Source organism: Lycium ferocissimum, chromosome 7 (genome assembly GCF_029784015.1).
Source record: "Lycium ferocissimum isolate CSIRO_LF1 chromosome 7, AGI_CSIRO_Lferr_CH_V1, whole genome shotgun sequence".
NCBI lineage: Eukaryota > Viridiplantae > Streptophyta > Magnoliopsida > Solanales > Solanaceae > Lycium > Lycium ferocissimum.
In genome coordinates this window covers 49,518,541-49,533,121 of record NC_081348.1, presented here as the reverse complement: position 1 = coordinate 49,533,121, position 14,581 = coordinate 49,518,541, and positions in this window count along the sequence as shown.

The following is a 14,581-nucleotide window of genomic DNA, read 5'->3' as shown; positions in this document are numbered from 1 at the left end:
CCAGTATTTCAAAGGGCCTAATAAGATTCTTCAACAAATGCTAATTGTGGACTTAGTCCATTAGGCTGGTGTATGAATGAGAGAGGGCTCATTCGCATAAATGATCTATTTGTGGTCTTTAATTTTTGTCCCTCAAATTTGGTCTTTAATTTTTGCTTGCCCTTCAATCCTTTCCGTGCTGTATAAGTTTAAATTTCGCTTAGAACATGTATATTACACAAGTAATGTCGGACACGGCAAAACTTTTAACACTTAACAAAATCTGAAAAATACTATACAACCACATAACTTATTTCCTACCTAACTTTTGGTCCATAATTTAATTCCTACGTGACTTATGAAGATCCCAAAATGTTTTACAGTTTGATGCAATTTCTAGTTTAGGAACTTGGGCTCTGAGTATTATATAGTTTGGGCCTGGCCCAGCATTTCAATGGGCCTAATAATAAGATCCTTTGGGTCATTTGCAAGATACCCTTCAAAGACGTTGGTCTTTAATTTTTGTCTCTCAAATTGGTGGTCTTTAATTTTTTGTCCTCAAGAGAAACAACTTTTCCACGGAGCATAAATTTATATTTTCTCATTATAATATTGCATAAATTATTTCGCGTATAACTTTTTCTCTTAAAAATGTTTTGCCCCACTAGGCATAAGTTCTATTTTGAAGACCAAAAATTAAAGACCATTTGAAGGACAAATATCAAAGACCAGCCCAGTTAAAGCACAAACAGTGCAATTTGTTCATATAAAAATTATGGACTGGTCCATTGGGGCGATGTATGAATCTTAACGGGTTAAGTGTACCAATATCCACTTTTAGGGTTGTTGTTACTTGTTTAACTGGAAATTACATCCAATGGCTTTGAAAAAATGGGTTGGCTTAATGCATATGCAGCCCCGTAAACTTGTCCTTTTTTTTCTTTTCATTTTGATACCTCCACTAAGTGTTGTTCCTACTAAACCTCTGAACTCGTCCTCAAGTGTTTCTATCAAACCTCCTAAATCTGATTTTTATTAGAAAGATAAATTATATTGGGGAAATGAAGATGGAGTAATATTTTAGACATGTGGTAAGTTATTCTTTAGGTCATGGATGTGTCGGTTTCTGCTGGTTCTGCTCTTCCACTGCCAGCTTAATTAAGAGTTATTCTCTCCCTCATTGCTGCTAATCTTAGCTAAAAGATGACATAATTAAATTAAAATATGTATTAGCATGTTGCTACATTGAAGATGGAATACTATGTAAATCGGATTGTATTTGATATACACACTTGAGGACGAGTTCAGAGGTTCAATAGGAACAACACTTAGTTGAGGTGCCCAAATGAAAAAAAAAAAAAAAAAAAGGGGCAAGTTTAAGGGGCCGTATACGCATTAAGCCAAAATGAGTTATCTTGAATTTTTAACCCCTGCTTGCTCATGGAAAAAACTTCAACACTTTTGACTTTTGAAGTTGAATATTTGTGGGTAGGACAAACGGGGTAACAAATTCAAGACCACTCGTTTTGTGGTCTTTCTTGTAAAAATACCCGTTGTTTAAAACATAGTTGTCATATCGCCATTTGCTATGTTGTCAGATATAACTAAAAGATAAAAAAATGCTGCAAAAATCCGCTTCTTCGAAGTTAGAATAAAAAAAATAAAAAATAAAAGATATTTGAAAGTTAAAGGAAAACATTTTCCTTAGTTTATATATTAGACAAACAAATGAAAGCTTTTCTAATTTCAATTTTGCTGAACTTTTGAGATTATAGTCTCTGATGATCCAATGAACTTTTTATATGTTAAATGAATATCATTTATTTCTCTGAATTGAATTCATATTAGCTAATTTATTTTTTACAAAAGGATATTACAGTATCAATTAAGGTCAAAAATATCTAATGCTACAATATTGTTGTATGATGAAATCAATAAAGTTAACTTATAAATCAATATAAATAATTAAAAGTTTTGATATTGTAAGATACTTTTATAGATGTTCTTTCGAATTAAAAAATAGAAAAAATACGGCAAAAACAATGAAATTTTCTTACTTTCGATTTCTTTTTTCCTTCCAAAAAGTGCAAGTTAAAATAATCTTTTTTCATTTTTCTTAATTTAATGAACTTTTTTATGGAATCTACATTGTAATAATTTTTTCATGTTGAACTTAACTATTTTATCCGAAATTATATAAAATATTGACTATCTCATATTTCACAAAATATTTTAATATTTAAAAAGTGAAAGTATACTTTTTGTAATTTTTCAGTATTCTTTGTTTGGAGATCAAATTGTATTTTCTTTAACTACAGTTTTCTTCAAAGATTTTTGGAATATATATGAAAATAATGTTTTATAGTTCCTCTTTTAATTTAGTCATTTGTTAGATAAATTTTATGTTAAAAGTGTTTGCACGTAAAATTAGATTAGTTAGCTATCAAACTTCGGAATTCATTTTTTGATTGAGGCAAAAGGACTATAATTTACATTTCTGAGACATTTTAAAAGTATTTTACGTGATATAAGTTAATTGTGTTTATTCTTTTACTTTAAAACCTAATCTTACCTTAAGTAAAATCTTTGTTAATAATGTATGTTTGCAAACATGTAACAACAACAACATACCCAGTGAAATCCCACAAAGTGGGGTATGGGGAGGGTCGCTTGCAAGCACGTACAATACAAAATCACAGGAGAAAATAAAACAAAAAATCTTTACGTTTAATCGGACGAATAAAAATTTAAAATATCATATGATAGATAGTAAATAGCATCAATAGAAAATAAAAAATATTATAAGAATAATATTTTAATTCAATAATTAAGCCTATATAAGATATAAATTGAATGATAGGATGATTTCTTTATGTTTCTATAATAAATTATTAAGGAAAAATATAATTTAAAACAAGTTTAATATAATATTTTTCACATAAAAGAAAGACTTGTATGATTAGTGTACTTTGTGGGCCCATTATCACATTTTTCATGACATCATCATTTCTAATGGTATGGAAAAAGTCCTTAAATTTCCTAAAATTTATCAAAAATAGTGCACTTGACCGCGCTTTGCGCAGTCACAAAAAATATTCTCTTACAAATAAAAAGATTATAGATTTAATTAAAAAAATAAGAAATACAAACAAATTACCGATAAGTAAAATAAAAGGTATAAACATTGATTCCTACATGTAAATTAAATATTTGTTTCTATCAATCAAAGAAATAAATTTTTACAATATGAGTGCAAAAAAAAAAAAAAAAAGGTAGAACTAACGTGCTAATAAGCATAGAAATTGTAAATCTACCGAAAAGAAAGAAAGGAATATAGGGGGGGGGAAAAAAGGAAAAGAAAAGGTAATAAGAACATAACACGTGTTTGCGAGCTGTAAGCCTTAAAAATTAAAATTTAGAAGAATTAAAACCCCAAATGCACAACGTAAATAAATTTAAGAAAAAATATAAAAAATAACTAACTTACGACAACCAAAAATTCATATAAAAATCAGACTAAAGAGGAATCATAGAGAGAACATATAAATAATAAATAAAGTAGAAAATAATACAATATGCGCATCATTCTTACGACCTTAAAGCATTAAAAAAATAGAATTAATACATAATCTCCCGAATTCTTGTCGACACCCACTTCCACACAGATGATCATCATTCAAGAGACTACTCCTCCTTCTCCTCCTCCTCCTCCTCCTCCTCCTTCAAGTTAAACTAATGCATGAATATAGTGCTACAGTAAATATAACAACATTATTACTTCAAATATATTCTTGCAATTTACACCGTCTTAAAATAAATTACATAAATATATCATATCTCCAAGTAAAAGAAAAAAAAAGCATAAATAAATAAATCTTTAAATAAAAATAAATGGTACTTCATCACGAACTCCAAATAAACAGTGTATTTCAATGTTTAAAATTTATTCCTTTTAAGTAATCAATTGTTAGTTTTGAAACTTGGTTTGTAGTTAGTAGACTACAAAGTTATAAGTTACTAATTTGAACCTTATCAACTTACGGCAATCAGAAACTCATATAAAAATCAAACTAAAGAGGAATCATAGAGAAAACAAACGAAAATAATACAATATGCATATCACTCTTACGATCTTAATCATTAAAAAATAGAAGATAAAAATGCGGAGTTAACACATAATTTTTTGAGCTGTCGATATTCACTCCCACAAGTCAATCACCATTCAAGAACCTTCTCATGCCGCACTTAATAATTCGTTAAAGTCGTCGTTGATGTTTTTCCAGATCTTGAATCGTTAAACCGGTGTCCTGTCTCTCTATGAGCTGGTTAATGAGACCTCTATGAAAAAGGAAAACAAAGGATATCGTCTCTCTTTAAGCAGAGACACACCACGCACCATTCACACACCAAAAGCCATATTCTCATGGTACTAAAGAACTCTCTTACTGATATTTTTATGGGAAACTTACATAAACAACTACCTTTTATAAGCTCCTAACAATATATAGCTACAAGTTTGTAATTTATAAACCGTAGCTACCTTTTACGTGGTTTCTGCTGTATTTCCCTTTTTTTTAAATACGGCAAAATACATGTATCATAAAAACAGAGTGAGTAAATCCTTTAATTACACGAAGGAGTTTCGGCTATATTTCCGTGTTTTTAAATACTGCGACATACATGTATCATAAAAGAGTGTAGTATATCCTTTAAATACCAGAAGGAGTTGTGTATTTCATTGTATTTATATACTGATAATCCTTTTATTTTCGCTGTATTTAACTGTATTTCAGTGTTTACACTCAGAAAATGACAAAATGAAGAAAATACACTGTAATTAAAAAGGAAGAATACAAAATAAAACCGGTCGGATCTCCGGTGAAAAACAAAATACCACTGTATTTACACTAAAAGAATGAAGAATACATTCAAATCCTTTTAAAAATACACTCTATTTACTCAGATCTGAGATAGATTCTGGTCAAATACAAAAAAATATAATAATAAAAAAAACGAATACACTCAAATCTGATATACAAGAAGGGGGGATTTTAGTAGCTCAGTTGGTTGGCTACTTGAACTTTCACCTTGTTGGTGAGGGTTCGATTCCCACCTCGTAATCCCTTCTCCATTTCCCCTTCCCCGACGCCTATGCAATAAAATAATTTTTTTCAAAAAAAAAAAAAAAGATATACAAGAAGGAGAAGCCATAGATTCCGGTCCAATCTCTTGTCAAATACAAAAAAAATACACTAAGAAAATGACGAATACACTCAAATACATCTGAGATACAAAAAGGAGAAGAAGCCATGAATTCCGATCTCCACCTTCATCAATGCCAGTAGGGTAATCAATTAGAATAAAATCAAGTCCACCTTCATCACGAGCTTTTAAAGCATCCACAAGCCAAACCAATGCTTTCCCACCAAACCCAATTGGCAATTTAGGTCTAGGCTTGGAAACACATAACAACTCAAAAATTTTGGGTCTAGTAAGATTTTCAGGGATGGGTTTGTGAAGAAGGCTGATTTGGGGAAAAGGGTTGTTGGTGAAGGAGTGGGGGAGAAGAAAAAGTCGGGGTACTCGATGGGGGAAATGGTGGCGGGATAAAGGTACTAGGGGATGGATTTGTGAGAATGGAGAAGATGAAGATGGATATGGCAAGAGAGTTGGAAGAGATGAGAATAGAAATGGAGATGAAAAGAACCGAGATGATACTCAAATCGCAACAAAGGATTGTGGAGGCTTTTGCTCAAGCGTTGTCGGAGAAGAAACATAAGAAGGCTAAGAGAATGCCAACTCCGGAAGGAGGGAGGGGTAAGGGGAAACTAGATTTGGGGTAGGAGAGGGAAACGGAGAGAGAGAGAAAGAGAGGGGTGACGGAGAAGATAGATTTGGTAGGTGAGAGAAAATCAATTTAAAAGAGGAACTTGTGAAATACAGGACACTAGTTATGATGTGTAATTTAAGAAATATTTTAGCTAGAAAAAATAAATAAAATAAAAGGTAGTTATAATTCATAAATATGTCTTAGAGATACCTATGACAAATAAATTTTCTTATTTTTATCTATTTCTTGTTATTCTTCTTTATTGGATTATTCAATTCATAAAAACTGATATTGAGAATTGGAAAGGCTAGCTGAAAGAAGTCATTAGTGCAAATGGTCATTAGTGAGTCCTATATGCAAACAAAATAAAAAGACAAACCGAAAGAAAGGTAAAAAGGCAAAAAGAGATAAATTTCAATTGTTACGGACTTGCAATTTTAAAGAAGAGACAGAAGAGGTGGGAGAAATAAACGGAAAACAAAGAGGTGTACTTAAAGTAAAGTAAACATAAATTCTACTATTGTATATCTAATTTTTATTAGAGAAATTAGGTAAAAATTCCAAAAAAAAATAAGAAAAAAGATAAATAGGAATGCTTGGACTGGGCTGGCCCGTTTTGACAGCTTTAATGCTAGTCATAGAGAGGTGCCACATCACCTTGTCTATGCCTAGCTTTATTATATATAGATGTATGAGGACTTTGTAAGTCATTAAGAATTTAATTAGGGATAAAAAGAACAAAAAAAATTCATGCGAAGACTACAAAAAATGAGTATTCTCCCTTGTATATAGTAGTAATTTCTATCGACGCTAATGATATATAAAGACAAATACAACAACAATAAAAACAACATATCCAGTATAATCTCACAAAGTGGGGTTTGGGGAGGCCAGTAAAATGTATGCAGACCTTATCCCTATCTCGTAAAGGTAGAGAGGCTGTTTCTGAAACCCTCAGCTCATGCATCGCAAATCAAAGTAGTTACGAAAATGAAAATGCGGCATTAAAATAAAACATGGCAACTAATAAAGACATAAAGACAAATATGTTTTAGAAAATAAGCAGAATGAGGCATCTTCCTCCTTTTTTAGCACAAAGTATCAAATAATAATGTTGCATTGTAAACACGCGCTTGGACGTTATTTTGACATTTTTCTTCTTTTTTATCATTCTAGTAAAGGCATATATTTTGAATGGATTTATAATAAATAAATGTGATTGAAATACATACGATGTCAGATAGGGTAGAAAGATATGTTTGGGGTGGTAATAGTTGTTTGTTCGAAGGCTTTAATGTTATTCGAATGAGGATATGAAATACCTCAGTATATGATGGCGCGCAATAGCTAGGAGTCCTATTACAGTTAAGGCCAAATTTTAATTCACCAAGCTAAGATTCAATCCGTGTTTTCTACAAGAGGGGGTTGCTTAGGTGGTAAGCGACCTCCATCTTTAATCGTAAGGTTGTGGGTTTAAGTCACCAAGAAATCAAAGAAAAAAATATCATGTAGTCATTATAAACTAGTACAAGGATATTGAGCATACAACCGATGTATAATACCACACCCTATATCTTTTGTAGCATGCATTCCTATCCTTGTCACAAGTGACAACTAATTCAGTAAGCTACGTTTTTTGTGCATAGAGAATTACTTTCGCTCTTCGGTCCCCCAAACTTACTCACTCATGAGTCATGGCGATCTTCTGGCCGCCCAACAGTCTAAAATGCTAGCCCACTAAAATTTAGGTAAATGGAAAGAAATCACCTAATATGTTTTGTCGTTTTTCTAAATTTATATGTTGATCTCCAAACTTTATATCCATTTTATTGATTACTAATCCATACAATTGGGTGCACAATGAGGCATCTTCCTAGTTTTAAAAGATTTGTGTTCTTTTAAAAAGGAAACAGAAAAGGAATAGGCAAAAGACATAAATTAACCCTTAAACTATACCCCAAAAGTCATTTTCACACTTAAACTATCCTGGCGACCCATTACACACCTAATATATGGAAAAGTGATATTTGTTACTCCTCGTATAATATGACCCGGTTAAGGCAGGGGGAGAGTGTATACACTCTCTCCCCACATCAGCGCCACGTCAGTCCACATCAGCGCCACGTCAAAAAATCCTCTAATTTTTAATTTGATATTTTTTTCATTTCCCCTCCTCCCCCATCCCCCCTCTCCTCCACAATTCCGCCACCCCCTTCTCCTCCACCTTCCCGCCACCCTCCAAAACCCTTCTTCTTCTTCCTCTCACTGCCACCTCACCCCCTCTCTGTCACTTTCACGCCACCTCCACCCCCACCCCCACCCCCACTTCCCAAACCTTTTTTCTTCTTCATTTCACCATCACCACCACCACCTTCATTGTTGCCCATTTGAAGGGCAATTCGTGCAATTTCTTCATTGCCCGTTTGAAGGCGATCCGTGCAATTTTAACTACTCAATTTTAACCACACAATGACAAGAAAATCTTAAAAGAACCTCCTTTTTCAAATAAATCTAGGGGACCAAAAAACGATAAGTCCAAAAAAAAAAAATTGCAATTCGCCACTTTAAAATTTATTATAAGAAATCGCACGACGACCCTTCAATGGGCAACAATGAAGATATTGCATGAACGCTTTGGGACTTCTAAGAAAATTAAGTGAAAAGATTAAAAAAAAAAAAAAAAAAAAAAGAACCCAAATTGGCACCGCTTTAGCATTTTAGAATTTTTGAAAAATTTGAACCAAAAAGGAAGAACTTAATTAATTACCTCGCAAATGTAGGGATTGAATCTCGAAGAAGGAAAATAAAATCAAATCACATGAGACGAGCATTCTCACGAGAAGAGGAAGAATCAACGCCAAGAATAATATGATCAAACCCTTCTTTGGAACATCGATCTCTTTGAAATGCACGGGATATTGCTAGAACCCAGAAGAAAAAGTTACGAAGGTATTTTGATTTTGGTGGTGGTGGGTTTAATAGTAGCTATTGAAATTAGTGGAGGTGGTGGCTATTGAAATCTAGTGTTGATGATATATATGGTGAAGAAGGTGGAGGGGAAAGGGGGCGGCGTGGTGGTGGTCAAATTTGGGGCTAGGGGGGGGGGGGGCGTGAGGGTGGGCGGGGGAGGGAGGGGGGGGGGGGGGGGGGGCGTGCTTGAATGAAAAAGAAAAAGATGAAGAAGAAAGGAAGGAGAAAGGGAGGGTTGGGTGGGGATTAGAAAAATATTTTTTTAAATTAAAAGGAGAAAATAATAAATAAATTTTAACTAAAATACGCGCTTTTTTTTTTAATTATTTTTATAATTTATGCCACATCAGCTTGTAGGGTGGTAATAAATTCAGTTTTTAGATGTTCAGGTGTGTAATAGGTCGCCTGCATAGTTTAGGTGTGATATCGACTTTTCGGGTATAGTTCAGGGGTGTTTTGATGTATTTTGCCAAAAGGAATACTTATGATAGATCAAATCATGGCATTATAAAAGGAAATGTACGGTAGTGTCTTCACCTTTATCATCATATCAATCATCTCCATATATGGTGATGCTTGAAAAGTTATTATAACTTTCCTGTTTTTATTGGTTGTGGCTTCATTCTTAATAGTTTTCAAAGAATAGAGCGAGATTCACATATTCTGAAACCAATAAATGAAAAAATATAATAAATTAAAAGAACAGAATCCAATTGTAACATATGGACTTCATTTAGCAGGCATGAATCTCCAAAAATGGAAAAAAGTTATTTAATGAAATAAATAAATAAAGAAATGTAACATCCTAATTAAACAGACCTCACATCGGCAAAATATGTGAGATATTGGATATCTAAAAAAACAAGCAGAGTAATGCATTTTAAAGCAGTGCGGGTCTCGGCCCCAAGGAACTTATAGACCACTAGTGGGTTGGGTGGTTACAACTTACATGTGGTAACTGAGCCCCATGCCTACAACCTTGGGCGATGGTAGGGCAGACCAAAACATTCAAACGAGTTTAAATAAATCTCACATCTTTGACATAATGGTGGGGAAACCACAACTAATTTTGAACGAGTTTAGAAGAATCTCACGTCTTTGAGATGACGGTAGAGAAACGTTAGCAAAGAAGCGCATTAAAAAGGGACTGCTACCAATTAGGCTAGAAAGAAGACATTAAGGGTTAGGACTTACAGGAACGGTGAGCTAGTGTTATCCCATAAGACTAAGAAGCGGGGTGAGAGAAGAATAGCCTTTTTGAAAAGGACAGAGTCGTTTGGCCGCTATTTACATATATGGAGTTGTTGAGTTCCTAACAATTAACATGCAGTGATTTAACATCCGAGACAAATTCCAGATCAACAAAACAAAAGTGAGATTTAGGTATATAAGGAACAAGTCTTAGATCCTAGTAATGTGTTTCAATATTGTACTGATCTAGGGTCAGAGCGAATAATATGTTACTAGTAGGCTAGGCTGTTACGATAATAATTGAAAGGGCATTAAAATAAGAGAAAAGAATGTGGGAAAAAATGAATCGTCCTAATTTCACTCTTATCCTTTTTATTTCATGTCTCGTCATATGTGCGAAATAAGGCATCGCACAATTAAAAAGACTGCCATAGCTTTTGTTATATGCTTTTCACTTGGTACAAAAAAGTTGTTCCACAAATGGCATTCACATTAGTGGCACTTTTAATTATAAAACAAGGTGTCAATTTCATGAGACGGCAAATCAATATATAGTACACGGGATAAAATTATAAAGAAATAATATTCACCCACATATATTAGACAACAAATTATTCTGTGAGGCAATCACATTATGCTGTCACTTTAATGTTTTTTTTTTTTTTTGTCAATTACTACAACATGATTTCTGCATTTTGAACAAGATGTCCATTCTTCATAAAATACAATTAAGTTATATACACTATGATCAGGGTAGAGAATTTTATATCATTAGATTACTTTTACATATTGTAATAGGTAATATGACAGAGTTATGAACATTACAGATCTCACATTTGTAAGAAGCTTATTTGTAGACATTTTTTGAAAGACCTGATAATCTTAAAAAAAAAAAAAAAACGATACATATAACTTAAATTTAATATAATTTCTTCCTTAAAAATTTTAGGTAGGAGAATGCGCAACCAATCAAAAAAAAAAAAAAAAAAACCAAGAGAAAAGTTGGAAGAGACCTAGGTAACTATTTGTTTATTCATTCTAACTATTTTTGCTCAATTAAAATGAAACAATATGATTTGCATGTAAATTGTAAGGCATATTGTAAACTGCTAAATGAGTAAATGTCAAGTTTTTTTTATATTTAATTAGAAAATATATATTTTTTCGTTTGTAACATGTCATTCAAAAGTAATATCTGTTGTATTATTCTTACTGGTAGCATTTAATATGGTTTGGAGTAGATATTTTATTTTTTTATTCACGTTAGATATTTTAAACTCGATTGAAATTAATAACTTGTAAAATAAAATAGTTAATCGCTAATTCGTGATCATCGTTGTTGAAAATCTAAAGGAGAATATTAAGAAATATGTAACTCTCGCTCATTTTGAAGTGATAAAAAAACTATCTTTTACGTACTTTAAATTATGATTGTGGATTTCCACACTATGCAGATAACAAAATCGTCGTTTAGAAACAACTATCAAAATGGAATTTCCATAAAACTTTGAAAGAGAAGTTTGGAAAAGGCCATGATTGAGAGCAAATACAAATGTAATATGCACACATGTAGTGTAGAGATCATGGCACGTTTTCATGACCCAAATAGCCTCTAAGCTAAGCAACATATGCTTTGTGGGGTTAGTAAGAATAAGAATATATAAAGATTCTTTGTCTTTTTCTAATTTTCCATCCAGTCCGACCAATCCGAATTCATAATGGGAAGTTTTATTTTGTGTTAGGCTAAACAACTTAAAGATAGTCTTATATAATATAATATTTATCCGGTTTGGGCTAAACTTGCAGGGTTTTTGCTAAAAGACCTCATACCAGAAAGAGTATCTTTACACCATATAGACAATTAGCTTTTTTTCTTAATTTTATTTTCAACTCTCAACATGGGACTTTGTTTCCACTTTCCTACGTACAATCTCTCTCTCTTGAACTAAGTTGCACATGCCCATCATCTATGGGCTGATATGGATATTTTACAATATATACACCTACATCATCCAAGTATTTATGACCACCAAAGGTCACACTTTTTGTGTTTCCAAAGATACAGATAAAGGTACTCAATCGGCTTGTGACAGGTAAAGGCTATGACTCAGGCCTCACGCTGTCACTGTTGACACCCAATTTTGTCCCGCCTTCCCTAAATATTTATTTATACTTATAATATTTTGGGCAATTTAAGAAATAACTAGTTATATTTTACTATAATTATCCTCTCATTAATATCGGTGTTTTCGTTATTTATTGTTATTGTTTTATTCTTACTATTATTATTATTATTATTATTATTATTATTATTATTATTATTATTATTGTTGTTGTTATTGTTATTACCGATATTAGGACAATCCGCCTTATAATCATTTCAGCATCTTTACCATTTTTATGCACACGCATCGCATTTACCTTCGCATAATTAAATAATAGCGTTTATTTAAGGTGGACTTGCAAATGTTGCACGGCTATTGCGACGTAATATAATTTTCATTTTTATCTGAGCATCAATAATTACATATTTTATATTAATGCAGTCCATATTTAAATCCTAAAACCATTTGGGCTAAAAGCCAATTCATTAAAACCAGCCCATTTTTAATACCCAGCCTAATATTCTAATCCATCCTACCCAGCCCACGTTTTAATTAATTGACCCAGTCCATTAACCCACGACCCGACCCGCCTTATTCAAGTTGAAGAACCACTAGGGTTCTTCACCTTATCAGATCCGCCGCTCCCTTTCTCTTTCCTCTTCCTCTCTCTTCCTTCATCTCTCTCTCTCTCCTCACTGCTCTCTCTCCTCTACGCTCCTCGACCAAAATGGCGAAATTGCAGGTCTATTTCGCCTTCCCCAGACCGTGCATGGTCAATTTGGGAAGGGAAATTAATGCTTCGTACCTCCCCCCATCCGGATTCAAACGTTGAAAGAGGTTAAAATCTTGTTTTCTTCTTCTTGCTTTTCTAATCGCATCTGAAATGACTTTGATGAGTTTTGTCCAGTTATGATTTCAAATTGATTTTTTTATACTCCATTTCATTTTCGGTACCAACATTTTAATTGATTTTGTCTCTTTATCTCGGTTGTTCCTGATCAGTGACAGAAAGTGTTCTAACGTTTTTGAACAGAGAGTTGACTTGAAGTCCCGCCCAATTTTTAAACCCCTAGCAAACCCTAGATTTTCCCCATATAAATAATCGTTTCTCGAGTCGTTTAGGAGGAAGTTTTTCGAGTCTCCAGATTCCCGAAAAAAGAAAAAAAAAAGCTTTAGCCATTAAATCCCTAAAAATACAAGTCTTCTTAGCCGCGAAATTCCCTAAAAATAAGTTCTGCAGCCGCAAATCCCCCTACAAAAACATGAGCTTAGCCGCCTAGAATACCCTAAATATTAATCCTTTTAGCAGTCGCAATATTGTTTTAACATCGAGTTAAAATACTAAATCAATTTTATTTTGTTTTCGTTTTCCTTGGTAGTGCTTCGAATCCGAGCACACGCAAGTTCGGGTTTGGTGGTGTTTCGAGGTATATCAGAGATTCGACGCCTCACTTCGCTGCACCCGAGGAAGTGCAGGAACTGGTTTAGGGAAAAGTCACAGGGCTGCTACTAATGCAAGAATTTATACTGCAAGTTTCCAGAGATGCCATGGGTTGCTTGATAAAAATGCTGAATTGGATCAACAGTCATGTCTTGAATGAGTATATGCCTTCTTGTTTCTGTTTTAGAACTAACAGCCTGAGTGATGAGTAAATTATTCTTCTTTTCTTTTGAAAGATATGTCTTATTTTTAAGTGTTGAGCTTTGATGAGTAATTCCATCTTAATGTATTTATATTGGTTTCACTTTTCCAAAATAGAAGTGTGCTCTAGCATATATATCCGATCAAGTACCTTCTTCCTTTTTTTTTTTTAGTATTTCGTGTGTTTTAGATTAATGTGTGTTTGTGTGTTGAGCTTAGTCTTAGTTAATATAGCGTAGCATCAATTAATCATGTAGTTAGTTGAAGAATCATATATGTTAAATTTGCTCATTTATTAACTTATTCTATGTGTTAGTATAGTCTTAAATCTAGTTAGCAATTGTTAAACATGTGTTAAGTGAGTCTATCCAGTCGTTAGCATGCCTGTAAGGTGGTTAGTTTGAATACTACTGATCATGTGCTTGTTTAAATGTCTACTGCCCTGGGAATATTTCGATATAGCTGGTAGTGTTCTGCTTTGTTAATATAAAGAATATGGACTGGAAAACGCGCCTAAATACCATGAATATCCCCTTGAATTCAGCAGGTGTTTGGCATATCGTAAATCTGCCATGTTTAGACTCAGAATAATGCCGTGTGTTGCCACTGTACTTTCTTTCAAGCCCCGTGCACGCTATATTGCAAAATGCCTTGTTTAGATTCTTTGAATAGTTGAATATTATGGATATACTTGGTCTATATTATGTGTGCCTTCATGTGAGTAAACGTGAATGCTTGAATCTCGGGTATAGTTATCAGTTTGGGTGTTGCATAAACTTTGTGTCTTTGTTGCAAGTATATTTCAGTTGGTCATGTATATTTATGTATATTATCGGCAAACCTTTGTGAGAATACATTGATAGG